The sequence below is a fragment of the Tiliqua scincoides genome, chromosome 10 (assembly GCF_035046505.1).
Source record: "Tiliqua scincoides isolate rTilSci1 chromosome 10, rTilSci1.hap2, whole genome shotgun sequence".
Taxonomy (NCBI): Eukaryota; Metazoa; Chordata; class Lepidosauria; order Squamata; family Scincidae; genus Tiliqua; species Tiliqua scincoides.
The window spans coordinates 14,828,861-14,837,540 of NC_089830.1; the positions used below are offsets into that span (position 1 = coordinate 14,828,861).

General features: G+C 46.3%; 1 pseudogene; it reads left to right on the forward strand.

Moving 5' to 3' along the window:
• The first annotated feature begins 3,464 nt into the window (after nucleotides 1-3,464).
• LOC136661782 (5S ribosomal RNA) lies at nucleotides 3,465-3,582 on the forward strand (annotated as a pseudogene).
• Nucleotides 3,583-8,680: the final 5,098 nt, after the last annotated feature.

The window sequence follows — 8,680 nt, forward strand, 5'->3', positions numbered from 1 at the left end:
TATGGCTCTCCCGTCTGGTATAAGGCTACTAGCCAACCATTAGAACGCATTCAAGCCTCCTTTCTGCGGAAGATTTTGGGTTTACCCAGGTGCGTTCCCTACTCGGTTCTGTGTCTCGAGGTGGGGTTAATTCGGCTAAAGACGACTGCTTGCCTAAGATTACTGACATTTTGGTTTAGGATTTTATTTAACCCTACCTCCTCTGGTCTAATGCTCCAATTATTGTCGGATTCAGTCCTGCCATTAGAGATCACTGATCTTCTAACCAAGCTCAGGTCAATAGGGCTGGACACTGCAGAGCTAGGCACGATTGGTTGTGATGCTGCTTACAGAATCGTCAAAGAAAGAATTCTTGACATTGAACAACAAGAGCTGTTTAGTGCCACCAGAACCACATGCTCTCCACTCTATCTCCATGTTCCAATCAGTTTCGGGAAACCAGCCTCCTTCTTTTATCACCTGGAGTGCCCACAGGCTCGGAGAGCATTCACACTTGCAAGATGTAATGCTCTTCCATCAGCCGTGTTATCGGGTAGGTTCAGTGGTATTCCCTACTCGGAGAGGAAATGCAAGTGTGGTAGGGATTGTATTGAGACCATAACACATACCCTTTTCTACTGCCCACTTCATGACATCTCACGCAAGAAATATCTAGGCCCTTTGCTAACTAGGATGCAGGGCTGGGAGGACTCAATCATGCTTCAGTCTCTCCTTTGCACACCTGACTCTGAGACCCTTGATAGGGTCGCTGCCTTTTTATCTGGGGTAATTGCCAGGTACAGCTCTGGAACTCTGGGCAGTATGTGAGGAAAAGACTGATGTCTATGTTGTGTTGTCTTCGTATATTTTTGTTTTGTTTTGTTCTTTCTCTGTATTTTATGCCAATAAAGGTCTTACTGACTGACTGACTGACATGCTTGCGATGGTGGTCAAGAATGGCATGCATACGAGTGGATCATGAAGCATGGTGGAATTGCCAGCACAGAGTCCTATGGGCCTTACATGGGTCAAGTGAGTCCAGATTGTCTGTCTGTGTGGGAAGCAAAACTTATAAGTCAATAGTAATAGTCATGACATGAAGTGAATAATAATAATGGCCAGAAAATAAATGCAGTGAATATTTCCCCACAAGCAATGGATGCAATTCTGCATCAAATGGTACATAACATGACATAAAGCCATGATTTCCAGGATTTTGGTCACTAGGGTATCTCCCCCCCACCCTGGATGTCTCATTGGCCCGTTTTGAGTTAAGGCAGTGGTTCTCAAACTTTTAACACTGGAACCCACTTTTTAGAATGACAGTCTGTCCGGGACCCGCTGGAACTGATGTCATGGCTGGAAGTGACATCAAGCAAAACAAAATGAATAATTATAAATAATTAAGTTAAAGATAAACAAATAATTAAGGGGAAGCCAGCCCTGTTTCACCAAGTGAATTTTCTCTGTAGCCTGCCTACAATAACACCCTCCACAAAAATATCAGTGAGATTTTCAGCCCTCCCCAGTGCCCAGTTCAGTGTAAACTCTATTTCAAGCATAGCAATATCAGGACCCTCCGGGCTTTACCAGTCTTTAAAAAGTAAAAATTCACCTTACCAGCTGAAGCCTCTGTTTTGATCCTTCTTATTGGGGGGGAGGGGGTGCTGACTTCTGGAGCTCCACTTCCATCAGATTGGGACCATGCAGATAGCCTTGTATTCCCCTTTGCCTGACTTGACCAGCAGCCAAGGCATGCTACTCAGGAGTAAACATGACCATGTGGCTTACTTTCACTTTCCATAGGGCTCAATTAATACAGTCAACTGCTTGGAGGGAGGGACTTCCTTCTTGGGTGTTTTTTGGGGGCTGCTTTCATTGGATAGGAACCATTCTGGTGTCATTGGATTCCTCTCTGCCTACCCTTTCCAACAGACTAAGGCAGGCTCTTCTACTCATGAGTAAACACACAATATGGCTGTTTCACTTTCCATAGGGCTCCTTGCATTTTTTGGTTTCTGGTTTTTTGGCCATATGTTTTGATGGAAAGGAGATATTTCACTCTGGTTACTTTCATTACATTCTGCTGGAAATTCCGCATCCAATGGTATATAGCATGATGGGGTTATTCATAACCTCTGCGATGTTAGCAATGTTGGGTCACTTGTGGTATCATCCCCCAAGACTGGTACCTGGGGTGGACCGTTCCCCCCACCCCTTGCTAGCTACGCCACTGGGGTGGAAGGAGATGGAGGCCCTCGCCAATTCTCTGCCCACCCCTTAGTATCAATATATCAGTGGCTACTAAATGTTATCAGTGGCTGTTAGTCATGATGACTATAGGTTCAGGACAGCACGTCTTTGAATACCTGGTCTAGTGATGTCATGGTGAGAATGGGGTGTTGGTTTCACCTCCTGTTATTGAGATCCCAGAGACAGCTGTTGGATCACTGTGAGATGAGACTTTGGCCTGAGCCAGCTGGGAACCCATATGTTCTTATGGTATGCATATCATACCTGGTGCAGGAGCCCAATGTGCCACCCCCATCCTCCTCCCAGGGCAGTGCAGCACCCTGGACAGTGGGCATGGTGATGCACCATTGTCCCACCTCCACTGGTTTTTTGCTATAATAGGATATTTCAACACAGCTTGTTTCATTGCATTCTGCATGAAATTACACATTGATTGATACATGATAATGATAATATTATTAACATATTCACATGATGATATTATTCAAAAATACCTACATTTTACATATTTTGGCCAGGAGGGTGTCACTCCCCCTATGCGCGTCACATGATGCGGCCACACACCCCTAGCGATGTCACGGCTTATAGAAATCTCATCAGCAACTGCTCTTTGAGGTTCAGCAGACATTACTCATGTGCTCCCAGGCGAGGCTTTGCAGCTGTGAGAGCTACAAAACATGCAAGCTGAGAAATTCCGTAAGTGGAATGCTGCAATCAGTAGTGCATTACATGGTTGCTGAATGATCTAACAAAATGGCAGGCCATGCACACAACCTTGCACAAGCCGCAGCCAGAACCCATGAGCTCTAAGACAGAGACGTGTATGTGAAGCAGTAACAGTTTTCTAATCGAGGAGCTGTCTGGTTTCCCTCTTCCAGAATGGCTATTGCCACTACAACAAATCCGAGCTGATGGCCAAGGTCTCTGGCTACGCAACGTGCCCTCTGCAAACGCCACCGCCTTGAAGGCTGCTCTGTTCAAGCATGGCCCTGTGGCAGTGAATGTCGATGCCTCCCACAAGTCCTTTGCCTTTTACGCCAACGGTGCCTACCATGAGCCAAGCTGTGGTGAGTCTGACTGGTGGGGGAGGAGTTTAGATGCCAGGGGCTGGAGCAGTGGCGTTGCTAGGGGGTGCAGGGGTTGCAGGCTGCACCTGGTGACATGCACGGGGGGTGTCACATCACTACTGGCCAAATTTTTTTAAAACTTGGTATTTTCAAATAATACAATCATGTGCAGCAACTGCTACCCTGCATGTTCCCGATCTCGTCTGATCTCGGAAGCTAAGCAGGGACAGGCCTGGTTAGTACTTGGATGGGAGACTGCTTGGGAATACCGGCTGCTGTAGGCTTATACCATAGTCTTTTGAGACTGAATCATATTATGTACCATTTGATGTATGCTTTCATGCAGATGCAATGAAACAAACTGCACTGAAATATTTCTATTCTATTAAACGTTATAGCTAAAAAACCAGCAGGTGAGTGGGGCAATGATGCATTGCCACACCCACCACCTGGGGGGCATTGCCATGCCCACTGCATGATTGGTGGTCTATCATGGGGGTAAAGTGCTGGTGATGGAAACTCCAGGTGATGGAAACTCTCATGACACCACTGGGCTGGAGCCCTCCATGCTCAAAAAAAAATTCTTCACCCATCAAGGGAGAAACCATTTTCAGGCAGGGCTGCACCTCAAGTATTGGTTTCATGTTTCTTCTCAATAAGAGCACTCTTCACCTCCCAGAACATACACGCTCTGAATTCAGAATTGCATTTGGAGCTGGTACGATATTGACTATTCACAGTGCCTCTTGGTAGCGTCTGAGTCATCAGTGCACACACACACTCTCCAGTATGAAGCTGTCCTCTGTTGAGTCAGGCTATTGGTTTAGTTACAGAATCCTAGAATGTTAGAGTTGGGAGGAACTTTGGAGGTCATGTAGTCAAACCTCCTTGTCAGTGCAGGCTACAGCATCCTTGACATGTGACTGTCCAGCCTCTGCTTGAAAATCCCCAACAAGGGAGAGTCCACTAGGCAGATGGTTCCAAGGCCAGACAGCACTTACAGTTAAGAAATTCTTCATCATGTCTGGCCCAAGTCTACCTCCCTGTAGTTTTAACCCATTAATTCTAGTCCTGTTTCAGGAGTGACCTAAAGCAAGTCCTGTCCTTTTTCTGTGTGACATTCCTTCAGATACTTGAAGACAGCTATCATATCACCCCTCGTCTTCTCTCCTGCATGCTAAATATACCAAGCTCTTTTAACTATTAGACGGTTTCCAGACCCCTTGCCACCTTAGCTGCTCTCCTCCAAAACCACTCCAGCTTACCAGCGTCCTCCTTGTAAGGGGGTACCTGGAATTCTATCTGCGCCATCTTCCGAGTCAGGCCTGGCTACTGCAAAATAGAGTAGAACCATTACTGCTTGTAATCTGGACTCTATGCCTAAAAAAAAAAAAAAAGCAACCTACCATTACGCTTGCTTTATTTGAAGCTGCATCACATTGCTGGCTCTTCTTCAGCATGTGAACCCAAACCTATTGTGCAATCCTGCGACTTATGATACGGAAACACAAGATCTGCCATCATGAGATCAGGATAGGATTGGGCTGTCTGTTTCATTACAATTATTAGGAGAACTGATAGTTGACTTGGTTCAGAGCATCTTCTTGTGTTCAGCCTCTTTCTTAATGGCGTTGCTAGGCAGGTGCGAGGGGTGCAGGCCGCACCAGGTGATGCGCCAGGGGGATGCGCCCTGGGGGGTGATGTGCTAAAATTGCACCATTAGCAGCTACCCCATCGTGCCATACACTGTTGGATGTGGAATTGTCAGCGGAATGGAATGCAAGAAACAGAATTGAAATAGCTCCTTTCTTTCAAAAGTTATGGCCATAAAACTGGAAAGAAAAAATGAATGGATCCCTATGGAAAGTGAAAGTGAGCTGTATCACACGTATACTCGTTGGTAGGCATACTTGCTATAGTCCGTTGGAAAGGGCAGGCTAAGAGGAATCCAATGACACCAGAATGGTCCTGATCCAATGAATGCAGCCAAAAAAAAATACCTGAGAAGGAGGTCCCATCCCTCCCAGCTGCGAGTCTCTTGAGCCCAAAATGAAGCCACATGGCTGCGTTTACTCATGAGTAAGTGAACTTGCCTTAGTCCATCAGAAAGGGCAGGCTGAGAGGACTCCAAGGCATCAGAATGGTCCTGATCCAATGAATGCAGCCCCCAAAAACACCCAAGAAGGAGGTCCCTCCCTCCCAGTTGTGAGTCTATTGAGCCCTATGGAATGCAAAGCAGCCTCACGGTTGCGTTTACTCATGAGTAGGCAGACGTGCCTTGGCTGGTGGTCAGGCCAGGCAAAGGGGAATCTGAGGACACCAGGATGGTGCCGATCCCATGGAGCTGGAGTGCAACAAATGCTCCAGAAGGCAGCCTCCCCCCCCCCCACTAAAAAGGACAAAAGAGAGGCTTGAACTGGTAAGGGGAAAGTTTTCTGTTTTCCACTTGCAAAGCCAGGTGGGTCTTTATCTTGGTCTGCTTGAAATAGAAGAACTTTAAACTGGGCACTGGGGAGGGCTGGAAATCTCACTGATTCATTTTTTGGGGGGGCGTGTTATTGCAGGCAGACTATAGAGAAAATTCACTAGCTGGAACAGGACTGGCTCCCCCTTATTTAATTATTTCTTTTATTTTAATTTAATTATTTATAATTATTTATTTTAATCTGCTTGATGATGTTACTTCTGGCCACAACATCGCTTCCAATGGGTCCTGGACAGATTGTCATTCTAAAAAGTGGGTCCCAGTGCTAAGAGTTTGAGAATGCTGCAATACGGTGTTAGTAAGTTGACAAGGGGTGTGTGTGTGAGAGACTCTACAAGTTTTCAAAATCACTAAAATCAGAGTTTGGAGGAATAACACCATCATGTGAGATATCAATCAATGTGTAATTTCATGCAGAAGGCAATGAAACAAACCACATTGAAATATCTGTGTTCTAACAAAAGGTACAGCCAAAAAAACAGTGTGGGCGGGGCAATGGTACATCACCACGCCCACCACCTGGGGCGTTGCCCCGCCCACTGCATGGGGTGATGCACAGGCCTCCCGCACTGGGTGACGCGAATCCTAGTGATGCCACTGAATAGAAATGACCAGTGGAGAAGCACAGTCGATTGACTCTCCCCCTTTTCTTCTTCTTCTAGGAAACAAGACTGCAGAGTTAGACCATGCAGTCCTAGCAGTGGGATATGGGATCCTCCAAGGGGAAAGCTATTGGCTCATCAGGAACTCTTGGTCCACCTATTGGGGCAATGATGGCTACATCCTCATGTCCATGAAAGACAACAACTGTGGCGTGGCAACCGCTGCCACTTCCCCCATCCTGGCCTAATGGTGAAGATGGTCCAGGCTAGTTGACCTTCTGGGAGGCCTCTGCCATGTGGCATTTAGAATTGGGTTGACCTGAATGAGGCTGGAATTCAGGACCATCTGCATAGCAATGTCTCATTGCATCTCTGTAGAAGAAATTCCTAAAGCAACAAAACTCATGTCATGCAATGAAAGGACTTCTGTCTTGTTACTGCATTTTTTCAGCTCAGTATCTCTGTTTAACACAGACGCAGACTGCTCTGTCCAGTACCATGCTGGTGGCTGCACTGCGCAAGGACCTGATCCCCTACTTCACTTTCTGCCCAAGAGGTAGGGAAATGTTCCAGACCACATAACATTCACATTTGGGTGACCAGAATAAATTATGTGTGGCAAACAAACATGCCTAGACAGCTCAAGTCATTTAAACTGTTGCAACTTCCTGTGTAAGATGACAGATTTATCCTCCATGTCTATGCCAGTGATTTCTTCACCCTAACAGCACCTTCAGGAAGGTGACCCCATCTAGAGCTTTGCATGTCCTTAAGGTGCTACAAGACTGTTTTTGTTCTAATTCATGCCTGAAATCATCTGTAGCTTGGGACATTTTCAACTACAGCCAAGGGCAGCAGGGATACAGGGAAAGGGGAGAACCACCCCGCAAATGACCAGACCCACCAACTAAAACTTCTCTACAGCAGAAATGCTGTTCTTCTGATCCAAGATGCCCCAAAGTGATTGTAAATAGCCTTGGGCATCTTAGGGTGCAATCCTAACCCCTTATGTCAGTACGTTCCAGCACTGGCCTAGCAGTGCCAATGGGACATGTGCTGCATCCTGCAGTTGGGTGTCACCCATGGAGGCCTCCTCAAAGTCAGGAGATGTTTGTTCCTTTACCTCAGAGCTGCATTGCCCTTAAGTCAGTGCTGGAAAGCACTGGCATAAGGGGTTGGGATTGCACCCTTAGTTTTTAAGAGGAAAGGCAGGAAATCTTTTAAGTGAAAAGCCACACAACATCCAAAGCCAGTAGCACAGAGTTTCAAAACTCTTTATTTGAAGCTCTACAGCAATGAGAACCATCCTGCAGATCATGAGAGCCACATTTTTGAACAGCCACCATCTGTAACGGCCTCCTCTGGAGCCTGGGTAGATTGAATTTCTGGTTTAAAAAAACCCTGGAAGAAAAAAGAAACAGTTAAGTTTGTAAAAGAAATGGAAAAAATGAGGGTTCTGATGGATTCCCAGTAGACTAGTATAAATTGTAGTTGGACCGAGCAATCTGTAAACGACATTCTCGAACACTATACAGTCCAATTCTCTCCCCCCCCCCTTTGTTCTACTGTGCACAGATGTCTTGAATGGCCCGAAACTAGGAACAGACCACACCCAGTTTGAGATTTAGGGCCCAGTCCTATCCAACCTTCCAGCGCTGATGCATGGCTGCCCCCACACCACCAGATGCAGCACATTCTCTGTTGGCATGTCTGCATCTGCACTGAAAGGTTGGATAGGATTGGGCCTTTAATCCCATCACTGGGCAAAAGTTCTCTTCTTTGCAAGTCTATATAGCAGGGATGGGAACTCAAGTCAGGTGGCCTGAGTCCAAACCATGAAAACACGTTTTTTGCTGACTCATGTACACTCGAGTCATCTATGTTGATGATTCCGGCACTAACTCGAATCTGAGACCCCTAACTGAGAGTCATGAATGTAAACAACTTAAGGGCATAAGTCTGGGTGTGCTTGCTTACTTTTTTCATGGCGTGAAAGACCTTGTGGGGCCATAATTCAGACCGGGTGAGCAGCAGGGAAATTCCAGCCAGGAGGCAGGGAAGGGTTAATGTTTTGGCTTTGCATTGAACAAGAGGTGGGGGATGGGAGGCAGCAGCAGGCTCTTTTGTCCATCTTTGAAGGAACCAATGATAACACAGGCCAACACACACTTTGCTTCCTTAAACGTTACACCAATTCCTGGGTATATTTGGGGTGCTGATTCCAAAAATGGCATCTCTTTTGGCCTAGCACGTCTACTTTTGGAGATACAGTATAGCTTCATTAGTGAATAGTT